This window comes from Symphalangus syndactylus, chromosome 17 (genome assembly GCF_028878055.3).
Source record: "Symphalangus syndactylus isolate Jambi chromosome 17, NHGRI_mSymSyn1-v2.1_pri, whole genome shotgun sequence".
Taxonomy (NCBI): Eukaryota; Metazoa; Chordata; class Mammalia; order Primates; family Hylobatidae; genus Symphalangus; species Symphalangus syndactylus.
This window is the reverse complement of record NC_072439.2, coordinates 15,811,867-15,829,154: the sequence shown is the minus strand read 5'-3', so window position 1 is coordinate 15,829,154 and position 17,288 is coordinate 15,811,867. Positions and strand designations below refer to the sequence as shown.

Below are 17,288 nucleotides of genomic sequence, written 5' to 3'. Positions count from 1 at the left end.
ACAAAAACTAGCCGGGCATGGTGGCATGCACCTGTAGTCCCAGCTACTCGGGATGCTCAGGCAGGAGAATCGCTTGAACCCAGGAGACAGAGGTTGCAGTGAGCTGAGATCATGCCACTGCACTCAGCCTGGAGCTAGACTCCGTGTCAAAATAAATAAATAAATCTTATGAGAGGTATTGAGACAACTCCTACCTTCCTCTCAGCATCTGCTCCCTGTAGGAGACAAGCTGATCCAAGAGATTGATCCAATAAGTAATCATGTTGAGGATAACAGAAACCCGGGTTAAAACTATAAAGGCCAGGCCAAGTGCAGTAGCTCACACCTGTAGCACTTTGGTAGGCTGAGGCAAGAGTATCACTTGAGCCCAGGAGATCGAGACCAGCCTGGGCAACATAGTGAGACCCTGTCTCTACAAAAAGACAAAGTAAAAATTAGCCAGGTGTGGTGGCATATGCCTGTGGTCCCAGCTACTCAGGAGGCTGAGGCAGGAGGATTGTTTGAGCCCAGGAGATCAAGGCTGCAGTGAGCCGAAATTGCATCACTGCCCTCCATCCTGGGAGACAGAGTGAGACCTCGTCTAAAAACTTTAAATTATTTGATATGAAATGTTTAAAACAGTTCCTGGCACATAATCTTTCAATGAATTGGAGATATTAGTATGTAAAATCAAGCTACTGGTGCTGGGTGTGGTGGCTTACACCTGTAATCTCAGCACTTTGGGAGGCCAAGGTGGGCGGATCACTTGAGGTCAGGAGTTTGAGACCAGCCTGGTCAACATGGTGAAACCCTGTCTCTACTAAAAATACAAAAATTCGGCTGGGTGCTGTGGCTCACGCCTGTAATCCCAGTGCTTTGGGAGCCGAGGCGGTGGATCACCTGAGGTCGGGTGTTCGAGACCAGCCTGACCAACATGGAGAAACCCCGTCTCCACTAAAAATACAAAATTAGCCGGACGTGGTGGCGCATGTCTGTAGTCCCAGCTATTCGGGAGGCTGAGGCAGGTGAATCACCTGAACCCAGGAGGCAGAGGTTGCAGTGAGCCAACATCACATCATTGCACTCCAGCCTGGGCAACAAAGAACGAAACTCCATCTCAAAAAAAAAACAAATTCGCTGGGTGTGGTGGCACCCGCCTGTAGTCCCAGCCACTTTGCAGACTGAGGCAGGAGAATCACTTGAAACTGGGAGGCGGAGGCTGCAGTGAGCCAAGATCGCGCCACTGCACTCCAGCCTGGGTGACAGAGCGAGACTCCATCTCAAAAAAAAAAAAAGAAAAAAAGAAAAAAAGAAAAAGAAAAAGAAATCAGGCTACTAAAATATGTAGACAATGTGACTTTCCTATGTAAGTATAGTATCAGAGTCATCCTAATTTCTGCCACGAGAGGGCGTGTCAGGCTTAGTTAGGGCTTGGCTGCCAGCAGCTCCCAAATGATGGTCTCAGAACTCCTTAATTTTATTATTATGATTACTATTAGTATTATTTTGAGGCAGGTTCTTGCTCTGTTGCCCAAACTGGAGTGCAGTGGTGCAATTGTGGCTCACTGCAGCCTCAAACTTCCCGACTCAAACGATCCTCCCACCTCAGCCTCCCGAGCAGCTGGACTTTGCTGCGTAGGCCACCATGCCGGCTAATTTTTTCATCCTTGATAGAGATGGGGGTCTCACTATGTTGCCCAGGCTGGTCCTGAACCCCTGGCCTCAAGCAATCTTTCCACTTTAGTGTCCCAAAGTGCTGGGATTACAGGTGTGAGCCACTGCCCCCAGCCATGTTTGGATTTTTTTAAGTGACATTTCTGCCGGGCACAGTGGCTCACACCTGTAATCCACCACTTTGGGATGCTGAAGTGGGAAGATTGCTTGAGCTCAGGAGTTGAAGACCAGCCTGGGTAACAGAGCAAGACCCTGTGTCTACAAAAAATTTTAAAAATTAGCTGGACGTCATGGCATGCACCTGTAGTCCCAGCTACTGAGGAGGCTGAGGTAAGAGGATCACTTGAGCCCAGGAGGTTGAGGCTGCGATGAGCCATGATCACACTGCGTCACTGCACTCCAGCCTGGGCGAGAGAGTGAGACTCCATTAAAAAAAAAAAAAGTACCACATGTCTATGTCACATATAATGTAACACCCCAACTGGGTTCAGGATAGTTCCTGGAATCAAACACATCAACATTTATGCAGTGAAATGAGGGCTATTCACAGAAACGTGGAGTAAATACGGAAGATTGCCAAAGTAGCCTTGTGTTAGTTCAGGTCAACTTTTGCCGCCAAATAAGTTATACAACAATCTCTACCTTTTCAGAGTTATTTGGACCTTGGAATTGTGTGTGGGTGGGGGGGTGTTTGTTTTGTTTTGTTTGTTTTGTTTTGTTTGTTTTGTTTTGTTCTGTTGAGATGGAGTCTCACTCTGTCACCCAGGCTGGAGTGCAGTGGCCTGATTTCGGCTCACTGTAACCTCCGCCTCCCAGGCTCAAGCAATTGTCTTGCCTCAGCCTCCTAAGTAGCTGAGACTACAGGCACGCACCACCACGCCCGGCTAAATGTCATATTATTAGTAGAGACAGGGTTTCACCATGTTGGCCAGGCTGGTCTCAAACCCCCAATTTCAGTTGATTCACCCGCCTCAGCCTCCCATAGTGCTGGGATTACAAGCATGAGCCATCACACCTGGCCGGAATTGTGGTTGATGAAGGGTGAGCCTCTCATTTCTCATTGATAAGAGGTGTCCTGCCAGGTCAAAGCTTGAATGCAATTCTGCTCACAGACATACAGAGTCAGATATCCCTTCTTTTGATGAGTTAAAAGTTTGTATTTAAGGTAAATAAGACAATATTCAGTCAAAAGTCTGTTTTTCTTTAGAGTCAACATTTTGAAATAAGAACTAAATAAGAGTATTCCTATGTCTATGTACACTACGGCAGAAGCCAAAGCTGAGTGATCAGCATAGATCGTCTGAGATTCAAATACCATGAGAGGGGTAGACGTGGGCCATACAATTCTCTGAAGTGGAGAACTTTCCCAGTACCAGCTTCTGCCTGAAAGAGGGTGCTATCTTCCTTTGATCCATGTGTAGTTGCTTTCTCAGAAAAGTCAGAGTATATTAAAATGCTACAGGCCGGGCGCAGTGGCTCACGCCTGTAATCCCGACACTTTGGGAGGCCGAGGCAGGTGGATCACTTGGGGTCAGGAGTTCGAGACCAGCCTGGCCAACATGGTGAAACCCCATCTCTACTTAAAAAAAAGATTAGCCAGGCATGGTGGCGGGTGCCTGTAATCCCAGCTACTGAGGAGGCTGAGGCACAAGAATCACTGGAACCCAGGAGGCAGAGGTTGCACTGAGCCAATATCATGCCACTGCGCTCCAGCCGGGGCAACAGAGGAAGACTCCATCTCTAAATAAAATCAAATAAAGTAAAATAAAATAAAATGCTGCAGCCAGGCACAGTAGCTCACACCTGGTAATCCCAGCATTTGGAAGGCTGAGGCAGGAGGATTGCTTAAACCTAGTAGCTTTGTTTATTTTCTTTAAGACAGCAGAAAAGGTGATTTATTTAATTTTATTTATTTATTTGAGAACTACAGGTGCAGACTACAGGAGCGCACCACCACACCCGGCTAATTTTTTGTATTTTTAGTAGAGACGGGGTTTCACTATGTTGGTCAGTCTGGTCTCAAACTCCTGACCTTGTGATCTGCCCGCCTCGGCCTCCCAAAGTGCTGGGATGACAGGTGTGGGTCACCACGCCCGGCCTATTTTATTTATTTATTTACTTTGAGACAGAGTCTCACTCTGTCACCAGGCTGGAGTAAAGTGGCATGATCTCAGCTCACTGCAACCTCTGCTTCCCAGGTTCAAGCAATTCTCTGGCCTCAACCTCTTGAGTAGCTGGGACTACAGGCATGCACCACCATGCCTGGCTAATTTTTTTTCTTCTTCTTCTTCTCTTGCTTGTTTCCTATCAGCTAATTTTTGTATTTTTTGTAGAGACAGGGTTTTGCCATGTTGCCCAGTCTGGTCTCCAACTCCTGGGCTCCAGTGATCCACCTGTTTCGGCCTCTCAAAGTGCTGGGATGACAGGTGTGAGCCATCAGGCCCAGTCAGAGCCTAGAAGTTGAAGTCCAGCCTTGGCAACATAGTGAGACCCCATCTCTACAAAAAACAGTTTAAAAATTAGCCTGGTGTGATGGCGTGCATCTGTGGCCCCAGCTACTCTGGAGGCTGAGGCAGGAGGATTGCTTGAGCCCAGGAAGTTGAGGCTGCAGTGTGCCATGATCACACCACTGCACTCCAGCCTGAGCAACAGAGTGAGACACCATCTCAAAAAAACAAAAAAATGGTGCAAGGTTCTTGTTGTTTCTAAGATGGCCTGCCATGATTGTTAACAGATTCTTCCTGTACAAGAGGACTTGAACAGGATACAGGAAACCCCTCCTTGCCAGAGCTATGCAGTGCATCGCACAATGCCTGGAGTCCCTGGCTTCAGCCACTAATTACCGGAAGCTCCATAAGTTTGCAAATACCTCCCAGCTTCCAAGAGCTACTCATTGAGCCCTGAGAAAGGTGCCTGCAGGAGAGATGAGGGTGCAGGGCCCTGGGAGGGGCCCCTTGGCCACCCAGAGTCTGGAGAGAGTTTCTCCTCCTGCGGGATGCTGAGGCCACCAGCAGGGGACTAGGGCCACAGTCTCCATCACACCGCTGTCCAGGGCAGTCACCTGCATCAGCATCAAGTAGACATCAGCATCTGCGCAGGGAACCATGATATATACGAGACCTTTGCATACATGCATGTGATGACCGTAAACATGAGTTCAGCATTCAAAGTTTGTTTGTTTGTTTTTTGAGATGGAGTCTTGCTCTTGTCACCCAGGCTGGAGTGCAGTGGCATGATCTCGGCTCACTGCAGCCTCCACCTCCCAGGTTCAAGTGATTCTCCTGCCTCAGCCTCCTGAGTAGCTGGGATTACAGGTACACACCACCACCCCCGGCTAATTTTTGTATTTTTAGTAAAGACGGCGTTTTGCCATGTTGGCCAGGCTGGTCTCAAACTCCTGACCTCGTGATCTACCCGCTGCGGCCTCCACAGTGCTGGGATTACAGCCATGAGCCCACACCCAGCCCAGCACTCACGTCTTATTAATGGCAGCTGCTCTTCTTTAAAGAACCCCAATGTGTACAGGTGTCAGTATCAGTCACTATCAGCACCAACATGCGTCCACGTGCCATCATCGGTAACCATGCTACTATCAAGGCACGCCTAAGGCTAAGACACAGATCTTAACACAATGGCATGTACTGACGTGTAGTTGTCAGAATTCACATGGGTGGATACTGACTTGCATGTTGATGGCAGCTAGTGACATGACACCTGCCTGTGTGTCATCGACACATGCATGGGCATATATAGATGTGGGCACACACATCTGCACTGGGTGTGAAAGCGTCCATCTGAGCCCCATCCATCCACCCTCCAGGCTGGAGCCCCTCAATGGGCTGAGGCCATTCTGATTAAGTTGTGTCCCGGTGTCTGGCAGAGAACAGACGCATCATAAACACTTGAATGAGGGCCAGGCTTGGTGGCTCACGCCTGTAATCCCAGCATTTTGGAAGGCTGAGGCGGGCGGATCACGTGAGGTCAGGAGTTGGAGACTAGCCTCACCAACATGGTGAAGCCCCGTGTCTACTAAAAATACAAAAATTAGCCAGGCTTGGTGACGGGCGCCTGTAATCCCAGCTACTCGGGAGGCTGAGGCAGGAGAATCACTTGAAGCCGGGAGGCAGAGGTTGCAGTGAGCTGAGATAGGGCCATTGCACTCCAGCCTGGGCAACAAGAGTGAAACTTCATCTCAAATTAAATAAATAAATAAATGCTAGAATGAGGCTGTGTGAAGTGTCTCACACCTGTAATCCCAGGACTTTGGGAGGCCAAGGTGGGAAGATTACTTAAGTCTGGGAGTTTGAGACTAGCCTGGGCAACATAGTGAGATATCTTCTCTATCTAATAAAAAAAATTAAATGCTTGAATGAATGAATAAATGGCAACAAATACTTTGAACAGACCAAGGCCAGGCACTGTGATGAGCACTCGCATGCTTGATCTAATTAATCCATACCACAGTCTCTATGAGTAAGAACTAATGATCCCACTATACAGATGAGAAAAACTGAGTCATAAAGACAGAATGTAGCCTTCCCAAAGCCATATGCCATGTAAGCGACAGAGCCTGAATTTGACCCAGGTCTCTCAAACTCAAAAACTAATGTTCTTAATCACTGCCCCATCCTCGTTATGATGGGAAAACCCTCTCTCCCAGTTCCTGGGACACACCACCAAACTCTTTCCAGTGCAGGCACTCAGCAAGCTACAAGAAAGTAAGACAGCCTTTCATCATCAAAGCAGGGGAGGCCAGGCGCGGTGGCTCACGCCTGTGGTCCCAGCACTTTGGGAGGCCGAGGCGGGCGGATTGCGAGGTCAGGAGATTGAGACTATCCTGGCTAACACGGTGAAACCCCGTCTCTACTAAAAATACAAAATATTAGCCGGGCGTGGTGGCAGGCGCCTGTATTCCCAGCTACTTGGGAGGCTGAGGCAGGAGGATGGCATCAACCTGGGAGGCGGAGTTTGCAGTGAGCCAAGATTGCACCACTGCACTCCAGCCTGGGCGACAGAGCGAGACTCCATCTCAAAAAAAAAAAAAAAAAAAAGAACAGAGGAGAAAAGAGAGAGAAACTTTAAACCCAATGAAGCTCAAAAGTTCTGTATCGGCCGGGCACGGTGGCTCATGCTTGTAATCCCAGCACTTTGGGAGGCCGAGGCGGGCGGATCACGAGGTCAGGAGATCGAGACCACGGTGAAACCCCGTCTCTACTAAAAATACAAAAAATTAGCCGGGCGTGGTGGCGGGCGCCTGTAGTCCCAGCTACTCGGAGAGGCTGAGGCAGGAGAATGGCGTGAACCCGGGAGGCAGAGCTTGCAGTGAGCCGAGATTGCGCCACTGCACTCCAGCCTGGGCGACAGAGCGAGACTCCGTCTCAAAAAAAAAAAAAAAAAAAAAAAAAGTTCTGTATCAGGGATGGGTGAGGTGGCACACACCAGTCATCCCAACACTTTGGAAAACCAAGGTGGGAGGCCAGGATTTCAAGACCATCCTGGGCAACATAGTGAGACCCCCATCTCTACAAAATAAAAATTAAAAAATTAGCCAGGCCCAGTGGCATGCACATTTAGTCCTAGCTACGTGGGAGGCTGAGGTGGGAAAATCACCTGAGCCTGGGCAGTGAAGCCTGCAGTGAGCCATGATCACACCGCTGCACTCCAGCCTGGGCAAGAGAGTGGGATGCTGTCTCAAAATGATAATAATAAAGAGCTACCTGAAAAAATAAAAAATTCAGTTCCTCAGTCACACTCACCACATTACAGGTGCCCAGTAGCCACATGGACAATTTAGATACAGATCATTTCCATCATCACAGAAAGTACTGTTGGACAACATGGTCTAGCATGGGTGTCCAACCCTTTAAATGCAAGGACTCTCTTGCTTATCTTTTGTTTATTTGTTTTTTGAGACAGGGTCTCACTCTGTGGCCCAGGCTGGAATGCAGTGGCATGATCTTGGCTCACTGCAACCTCCGCCTCCTGGATTCAAACAACTCTGCTGCCTCGGCCTCCTGAGTAGCTGTGACCACAGGCGTGCATCACCACACCCGGCTAATTTTTGTATTTTTAGTAGAGACGGGGTTTCTCCATCTTGGCCAGGCTGGTCTCAAACTCTTGGTCTCAAGTGATACACCCACCTCCTTTTTTGCTTATCTGTGGTAGTAGATCTCACGAACATTAAACACAGACCTTTTGAGACAGAGTCTTGCTCTGTCACCAGGCTGAAGTGCAGTGCCATGATCTCAGCTCAATGCAACCTCCACCTCTTGGGTTCAAGCAATTCCCCTGCCTCAACCCTCAACCTCCCGAGTAGCTGGGACTACAGGTGCGCGCCACCATGCCTGGCTAATTTTTTGTACTTTAGTAGAGACAGGGTTTCACCATGTTGGCCAAGATGGTCTCCATCTCCTGACCTCAGGTGATCTGCCCGCCTCGGCCTCCCAAAGTGCTGGGATTACAGACATGAACCACCACGCCCAGCCATGGATCTTTTTTTTTTTTTTAAGTTATCGCCTATCGTTAGTGTGTTTTATGTGAGATCCAAGACAATTCTTCTGCTTCCAATGTGGCCCAGGGAAGCCAAAAGTTTGGACACCCGTGATAGCCTACCCCAGTCTATATATGATTGATCCTTCTTTATGGCATTGTTTAACATATTCCTCTGTTCCCTGCCTTTCCTGTACACCAGTAGTTACATGTGGAAGCCGAATAAGTTCAGGTTCAATTATTTTGGTGAAAATACTTCCTAGGTCTGCGTCCTTCCACCAGGAGACACATCAGGTCTCGTTGTCTTTATTGTGTGTGACTCACATCCTATTGGCCACAGGAAGTCACATGACCAAGCCTGACCTCAGTGGGTCAGGGAATGTATTTGACATGCTCAAGAGGACCTGTAAAGTCACATGGTACAGTCATGGATGTATAATTCTATAACAAGGAGGAAGTGGAGATTTGGAAACAGTAATTCAAGCTACCATGAGGGTTTTTTTTTTTGTTGTTTTTTTTTTAATCAAATGCACTTTTCAGAAATGACTTGGCCAGGCGCGGTGGCTCACACCTCTAATCCCAGCACTTTGGTGAGGCCGAGGCAGGTGGGGATCACCTGAGGTTGGGAGTTCAAGACCAGCCTGACCAACATGGAGAAACCCCATCTCTACTAAAAATACAAAATTAGTGGGGCATGGTGGGGCATGCCTGTAATCCCAGCTACCTGGGAGGTTGAGGCAGGAGAATCGCTCGAACCCAGGAGGCAGAGGTTGCAGTGAGCCGAGATCGCTGCACTGCACTCCAGCCTGGATAACAAGAGTGAAACTCTGTCTCAAAAAAAAGAAAAAGAAATGACTTATGCCTGTAATCCTAGCACTTTGGGAGGCTGAGGTGGGAGGATCGCTTGAGCCCAGGAGGTCCAGACCAGCCTGGGCAACATGGCAAGACCCTGTCTCTACAGCTAATTTTAAAAATTAGCTGGGTGTGGTAGTCTGAGCCTGTGGTCCCAGCTACTCAGGAAGCTGAGGCAGGAGGATCACTTGAGCCCTAGTCAAGGCTGCAGTGAGCTGTGTTCATGCTACTGTACTCCAGCCTGGGCGACAGAGCAAGATCCTCTCTCAAAAGAAGAAAATAGGCCAGACACAGTGGCTCACACCTGTAATCCCAGCACTTTGGGAGGCCAAGGCACGCAGATCACCTGAGGTCAGGAGTTGGAGACCGGCCTGGCTAACATGGTGAAACCCTGTCTCTACTAAAAATACAAAAATTAGCCAGACATAGTGGCACACGCCTGTAATCCCAGCTACTCGGGGGGCTGAGGCACGAGAATTACTTGAACCTGGGAGGCAGAGGTTGTAGTGAGCTGAGATCGTGCCATTGCACTCCAGACTGGGCAACAGAGTGAGACTCCATCTCAAAAAAAAAAAAAAAAAGGAAACGAAGGAAGGAAAAGGAAGGGAAAGGAAGGGAAGGGGAAGGGAAGGAAGAGAAACAGAGAGAGAAGGAGAGGAAGGAAGGAAAGAAGGAAGGAAGGAAGGAAGGAAGGAAGGAAGGAAGGGAGGGACGGAGGGAGGGAGGGACGGATGGACGGACGGTCGGAACTAACTCCATGAGTCACAGAGAGGTTAAGTAATTTATTCAAGGTTATGCAGCTGGTAAATGATGGAATTAGAATGCAGGCAGAGCCTAGGATCCCAACTACTACACTATAGGAAAACATCAGAGCCCACTTAATGGGGCTGCTGTGACATTCCAATGTGAACAGGAATGCCAAGGGCTTAGGACAGCGCTTGGCACAGGAGCTGTGCATCATGCTTGGAACTGGTGCTGTTTATTTCCATCACCTGATTCCGGGTTGGCCTTGGCTTGGGTTTGGAGGGATTTTCTGCCCCTGGCAGTGTTCCAGGGGTGGCAGCTGGGCTTTTTAAATCCAAGGACCTTATTAGGAGTCAGAGTTGGGCAAGGGGAGACTGGAGATAAAATCCGATCACAAGAGGTAGCTATGAATAGGTCAGGAGCAATTCTCCCCAGCCTTGAGCAGTAGGGAGGATGAATCAACAGAAATGAACTCACCCTTCCTCCTTGTTATAGAATTATGCATCCATGACTGTACCATGTGACTTTACAGGTCCTCTTGAGTATGTCAAATACATTCCCTGACCCACTGAGGTCAGGGTTGGTCGTGTGACTTCCAGTGGCCAATAGGATGTGAGTCACACACAGTAAAGACAACCAGACCTGACGGTAAGTAGAATATCCATGAAGATGTGCAGGAGACCATGGCCAGCAACACTGGCTTATCAGAATTGGGTTTATGCACAGTTCCGAGTTTTTGTTGCTGAACCCACTTTCCCTGTCGATAAGACAAGCATTTATTCCCCAGTATCCCAAGGCCTATGACCCCACCTCCAGGCTGCCACTCATAGGTGGAGCTCACCTGGCACCTGTGGCTGGAACATCTACTTATCACGTTTCCATGTGGCTCCTTGGGCTTCCTCACATCATGGCAGCTAGGTCCCAGGGACTATGGGACCTAGCTAGATACAGTGCTTCAAAGCTAGATATGGTGCTATGAAGAGTGCAGCAGATAACATTTCCTGGAAATGGTCACAGTAATATTTTGAGTCTCACATGCTCTCCCTTGTGGTAGCTTGCCCCTCCCATCAAAAGGCAGAGTATTTTCCTCTTCTTGAAGCTGGGCAGAACTTTGTGATTTCTTTGACAGATGGGAAAAAAAGGGTGAGGGGGGTGGGGGCAGAAGTGACACTGCATGCCTGCGTGACTTCCAAGGCTAAGTCATAAAAGCAGACATGGCTTCTGCTTGTCCTTTCCCTTCCCTTCTCTCTCTTGGCCTCCCTCTCTCTATCCCCTCCCCACCACTGGCCTCTGGGACCTAGCTGCCATGATATGAGGAAGCCCAAGCAGCCACATGGAAAGGTCACAAGTAGAAGTTCCAGCCACAGGGCCCAGGTGAGGTTCCAGCTGGTAGGCAGCATCAACTGCCAGACAGGTGAGTGAGAAAGCTTCAGATCATTCCAGTCCACAGCCTTTTAAGCCACCCCAAGGGGTGCCCAAGTGCAGCAAAGATGAGCCATCCCTGCTGAGCCCTGCCCAGATTGCAGATCTGTGAGCAAAGCAAATCTTTTCATTGGGGTGGTTTGTAAACTGTTTCCTAGTTGAAGACTTTTCCAGCTGTTTCCTAGTTGAAGACTTTTCCAGCTGTTTCCTAGTTGAAGACTTTTCCCTTCATTAAAACCTAACTCAGGCCGGGCACAGTGGCTCATGCCTGTAATCCCAGCACTTTGGGAGGCCAAGACAGTTGGATCACTTGAGGTCAGGAGTTCGAGACCAGCCTGGCCAACATGGCAAAACCCCGTCTCTACAAAAAAATACAAAAAAATTAGCTGAGTGTGATGGCACACACCTGTAGTCCCAGCTACTCAAGAGGCTGAGACAGGAGAATTGCTTGAACCGGGGAGGTGGAAGTTGCAGTGAGCCAAGATTGAACCGCAGCACTCCAGCCTGGGCAACAGAGTGAGACTATCAGAAAAAAACAAACAAACAAACCAAAAACACCTAGCTCAGATGTTGCTTTCCTGCTTAAAAGCCTCCCATGTTCCCATCTCCTTCAGAGTAAAAGCCGAATTCTATACTTAATCTAAAAGATCCTTCCTACATGATCTGCCAATACCACGGTTTCCTGTCAACATTGACTCTCTGACCTCTTATCCCACTCTCCCCATCCACTCCTCTCTGCTCCAGCCACACTGGCCTCCTTGCTGATTCTTAAACTTACCAAGCAAGTCCCACCTCAGGGCCATTGCATTTGCTGTTCTCCCAGCTCAGAAGGCTCTTCCCCCAGAACTCTATATAGCTTCCACCTCATGATCAGTTCCTTGCTCAAATGTCACCTTCTCAATAAGCCCTTCCATGACCACACTATTTAAAATTACAACTCCCCCTCCCTCCCCACAAAATAAATCACTTCCCATCCTTATTCCCTGGGTTCCATTTCTGCAGAACACTTAGCATCATCTAACGGACTGCATATTTCACTTATGTTTCTTGTGTATAATCTGTCTGCCCAACTAGAGTGTAAGTTCCATGAGGGCAGGTGAGGGATCTCTATCCGTCTTGGTCACTGCTGTACCACCAGTGCCTAGAACAGTGCCAGGCATATGTTCATCACTCTTTGAATATTTGTTGGTATAAATGGAAGGAATGAATGGATTAGTGGGTGCATATATTGTTGGAAGAATAGATCCAAGGGAAAGGAAAGAGAAGGGTAACAGGAAAAGAGCCCAACTCACCTTAAAAACATGAAGGCTTCCATTTGCCAAAGGCAGAAGATACTTAAAAAAAAAAAATCTTATCTCCACAACCAAATAGTCAACCAACTAATCAATCACTCTCCAAACCATGTGCCTCTTGCCTCCTAAACATTTCTTGTTTCTTCCAACATTTTATTATGAGCAATTTCAGGCACGCAGAAAAGTTGAAGGATTTTACAATGAACACCCTTACCCCAAACACCTAGACTCCACTCTTAACATTTTACTGTATTTGCTTAATTATATTTCTATACATTTATCCATCCCTCCATCCATCCCTCCATCCCTCCATCCTTCCATCCACCCATTACTCCATCCATCCATCCATTACTCCATCCATTCATCTCTCCTTCCATTCATTACACCACCCATCCATCCATCCATCCGTTATACCATCCATCCACCCAACCATCCATCCATCCATTTATCCATCCCTCCATCCATCCATCCATTTATCCCTCCATTCATCCATCCATTACTCCATCCATTCATACCTCCATCCATCCATTACACCATCCATCCATCCCTCCCTCCCTCCCTCCAGCTTAGTTTTGATGCAGTTCAATGAAAGTTGCAGACACCAGCACACTGCCCCTTAAGTCCTTCAGAGTGTCTATCAGTATTTGTTTACCATTCTTTATTTTCTATTTTGAGGTAAAGTTTACATACAAGATGTGCAAATCTGAAGTGTGCCATTCACTGAGTTTTGACAAATTCATATACCCGTGTAACACACACTTCTGTCAAGATAAAGAAGCACTCCCCTGACGTTTTTTCCACTATACGTGAGCCTTACTTGTTCTGGAACTTCATTTAAATGAAATCGCATAATACATTCTTTACTGTGTCTAGCTTCTTTCGCTCATCATAAGGTTTTTGAGAGTCATCCATGATATATGTGTATCAATACTTCATTATTTTTTTCTTGCTGATAGTATTCACTGCATGGGCATACCACAATTTGCTTATCCATTCTACTAATGATGAACCTTAATATCTCTTCAATCCATCCCCTTTCCTTTATCTCCATGGCCCCTTCCCTGGCCCAGGCATCTCTTCTTTACACCCAGGTCTCCACCCCAGCCCAGCCTCCTTCTTGTTCTCTGATCTCTAATCTCACTCCCTCTCATCTACCTTCCGGAGGAATTTGTTTCGTTTTGTTTTGTTTTTTAATACAGGGTCTCTGTCACCCAGGCTGGAGTAAATGGCAGGATCATAGCTCACTGCAGCCTCAACTTCTTGGATTCAATCAATCCTCCTTCCTGAGCCTCCTGAGTAGCTGAGACTACAGGTGCATGCCACCATGCCCAGATAATTTTTAAATGTTTTAAAGAGATGGGCTCTCACTATGTTGCTCAGGCTTGTCTGAAACTCCTGGCCTCAAGCAATCCTCCTGCCTTGGCCTCCCAAACCTGGGATTACAAGTGTGAACTACCACACCCAGCTCCCAGAGAAATCCTTATCAGGCACATGTTGTGTTCTGTCCTGCTCATAACTCGGCCATGGCTCCCCAGTGGTCCCTGGGTAATGCCCGACGTTCTTTAATGGCTTTCAGACTTGGTTTGATCTCCTCCCGATGCACCCCTCCACCATCACTTCCCATCTCCTCTCTTTATATTCCAGGCTGCAACCACAGTCTACCTGTCAGTTCCCTCAATGTACCAAGCTCTCTTTTGCCTCCAAACTGTTGTATTCTCTTCCCTTTGCCTAAAATACTTTTCCCCCAGCCCTCTCATTCATGTATTTATTTATTTTATAGATGAGGTCTCACTCTGTTGCCCAGACTGGAGTGCGGTGGCACAATCATAGCTCACTGCAGCCTCCAGCTCCTGGGCTCAAGCAATCCTCCCGTCTCAGCCTCCCAAGTAACTGGGACTATAGGCGCACATCACCATGCCTGGCAAAGTTTAAAAAAAGAAAATTAAGAGATAGAGGCCAGGCGCAGTGGCTCATGCCTCTAATCCCAGCTCTTTGGGAGGCTGAGATGGGCAGATCACCTGAGGTCTGGATTTTGAGACCAGTCTGGCCAACATGGTGAAATCCCATCTCTACTAAAAATACAAAAATTAGCCGGGTGTGGTGGTGGGCGCCTGTAATCCCAGCTACTCAGGAGGCTGAGGCAGGAGAATTGCTTGACCCTGGGAGGCAGAGGTTGCAGTGAGCCGAATCACACCAACGAACTCCAGCCTTGGCGACAAGAGCAACACTCAGTCTCAAAAAATAAATAAATACATAAATAAAATAACAATTAAGAGATGGGATCTTGCTATGTTGCCCAGGCTGGTCTCAAACTCCTGGCCTCAAACGATCCTCCCCCTTCAGCCTCCTGAGTCACTGAGATTACAGGTGAGAGCCACTGTACTTGGCTGTCCCCAACTCTCTCTCTGCTTGCTTCACTGTTATTCCTTCTCAAGTCTGCATCCAAATGCCCCTTCCACAATAAACCTTTCTGACAACCCCGACGGGGTGGGTGAGGCACTTCAACCAAGCTCCCACAGTTCCTGGCAGCTCAGACCACTCTGCACTTTAATATTAAAAGGTCTTAAATTCCCACTTAACTTCAGTTCCAGGTACAAAACTTGTCCCTTCAGACAAACACGAACACATCCTTTCGCAAAAATTGGAAACCATTTTAATGGACACATTTCCCTTATTGCCTTAGCTGCCGGGAACCTCTGAGCGAAGTTTAACGCTAACCTACATCATAGAGAGACACCTGTTGCATCTCTATGAAAAGCGTTAGTTCTATTTTAATGTTTGTTGAAATAGTGCCAGCTTTTCTTGGGCACTGTAAATCCCTCCGATTGGCTCTCTGCTACAACTCCCTCATACCAAAATCAGTGAGTTCTTCTCTTCCACTGAATCTATCATCCAACTACTACCCCCTCCAAACTCTTCCAACACACCCACTGAAATTCTCGTTGCATCGTTAACAACCACGCCCCTTCCTCAGTTTCTCCCTTGAACATTTCTTCTACGCCATGTCTTTACCTAAACCCTAACAAGCTCTAAGAACAATGCTTCCTCTGCAGCCCCTTCTACTATTTATTTATTTATTTATTTAGAGACAGAGTCTCACTCTGTCACTCAGGCTGGAGTGCAATGGCATGATCTTGGCTCACTGCAACCTCTGCCTCCTGGGTTCAAGCGATTCTCCTGCCTCAGCCTCCCAAGTAGCTGGGATTACAAGGGTGTGCCACCACGCCCGGCTAATTTTTGTATTTTTAGTAGAGATGGGGTTTCACCATGTTGGCCAGGCTGGTCTTGAATTCCTGACCTCAGGTGATCTGCCCGCCTCAGCCTCCCAAAGTGCTGGGATTACAGGCATGAGCTACCATGGCAGGCCCCCCTTTATAATTCAGACTGCTCCTTTTCTAACATCCCACGTGCCTCCACACTGAGGGTTGAGAGCTAATTTCCCTATCAAGATTCTTTTGGATGCAAGCATCTAAAATGCATTCAAACGAATCTAAGCACAAAGCAAATAAGGCAACAGTGAATGAAGCAATATTTGACAAAAGCAACAGCAAAACAAAACAAAACAAAACAAAACAAAAAACCATTGTGGGTTTCATTTGAAAATCCAAGCATTAAATTGGACTTCAGGTATGGCTGGATCCAGGCACTCAAGAGCTGGTGTCAAAACTGCCTTTCACAATCGTTCATTTCTGCACAATCTCTTTTGCACCGAACCTCATCCCATAAAGCCTCTCCTCTCTTTGTGGCAGTGTGAGCCCCATCTGCTTGGCAATTCCAGCAGAAATAGAAAATCCTCTTTCCTAATGGTTGCAGCAAATGTCTCAGGGTTGATTCTCATTGGGCTAAATTAGGTAACATGCCTTCCCTGAACCAATCACTGTGGCCAGGGAAGCAGACTCAACTGATTAGCCAGGTCTGGATCCTACGTCCATCCCTGGAGCTGGTGAAGGCAGAGCAGTGGCCAAGCCCTATTCAAATTAAATAGATGAAGAGGAGAGAGAAGTGGTTTCCCAAAAGAAAACAGAGTGGGGAACTGGGGTGAGCCGGGGAGCCGTGTGGATTCCTGGAGGAAGAGTGTTCTAAGCTGTGGGAACAGCAAGTGCAAAGGTCCTAAGGTGAGCAACTTGCCTGGCAAGTTCAAGGTTCAACAAGGCCACTTCTTCCCTGCTGACCAAATCCAGAATAGTGATCCAACACACACACACACACACACACACACACACACACACACACACACTCTGTTCCTTATCCAACTGTAATGCTTTCACCCTTGCTTGGTAACTTTGTACTTCTCCCTTCATAGTTCACTAGTTTAAAAAAATATATTTCTCGGCTCTTTTTTAAAGTAGATGTGATTGAGTTAAAACATATTTACTTGACATAAGCTTAATTATTCATCAATGGGAACCTGAAAAGGGAGTCAGAGAGGCCAAGAGGTTAGGGTGGAGTAGAGGGGGTAGGGAAGGTAAGCTGGGGTGCAGAGGGTGCAGACTGGAGGAATGGGGGCGAGGTGGGGTATGGAACTGGGGTGGCAGGGAGGGGCTGGGGAGTGAGAGAGAAGGGTAGGTGCCAGAAGGCCAGGGATCGTGGAACTGGGGTGGAGTTGGGGGGTGGGGAGGGGAAGTGGGGCACTCTGTGAATACCTTAGAAGGGATAGAGGAGGCAGGGCTAGGGGGTTGGAAGGGGTGGGATTGGAGGTCAGAGGGGCCCAACTGGGGTTAGGAAAAGGAAAGGTGAGAAGAGGTGGGGGTTAGAGGCTGGGGAGTGGGGTCCAGAGAGCAGAGTGAACTGAGTGGGTTCAGAAGAGTACTGGTGTTGGCACTTCAGAGGCTGGGC

General features: G+C 47.9%; 2 protein-coding genes across 2 annotated transcripts in view; one reads left to right on the top strand and one right to left on the bottom strand.

Moving 5' to 3' along the window:
- The window catches only part of IGFL4 (IGF like family member 4), a 199,082-nt gene extending 190,420 nt beyond the window's left edge, over positions 1–8,662 (bottom strand). Inside the window, exon 1 of the mRNA XM_055246936.2 lies at positions 8,631–8,662. The gene's annotated coding sequence lies outside the window, so the exon portion shown is untranslated. The remainder of the gene's footprint in view (positions 1–8,630) is intronic.
- Positions 1–17,288, top strand: part of HIF3A (hypoxia inducible factor 3 subunit alpha) — a 71,001-nt gene that overhangs the window by 6,976 nt on the left and 46,737 nt on the right. The window lies entirely within an intron of this gene.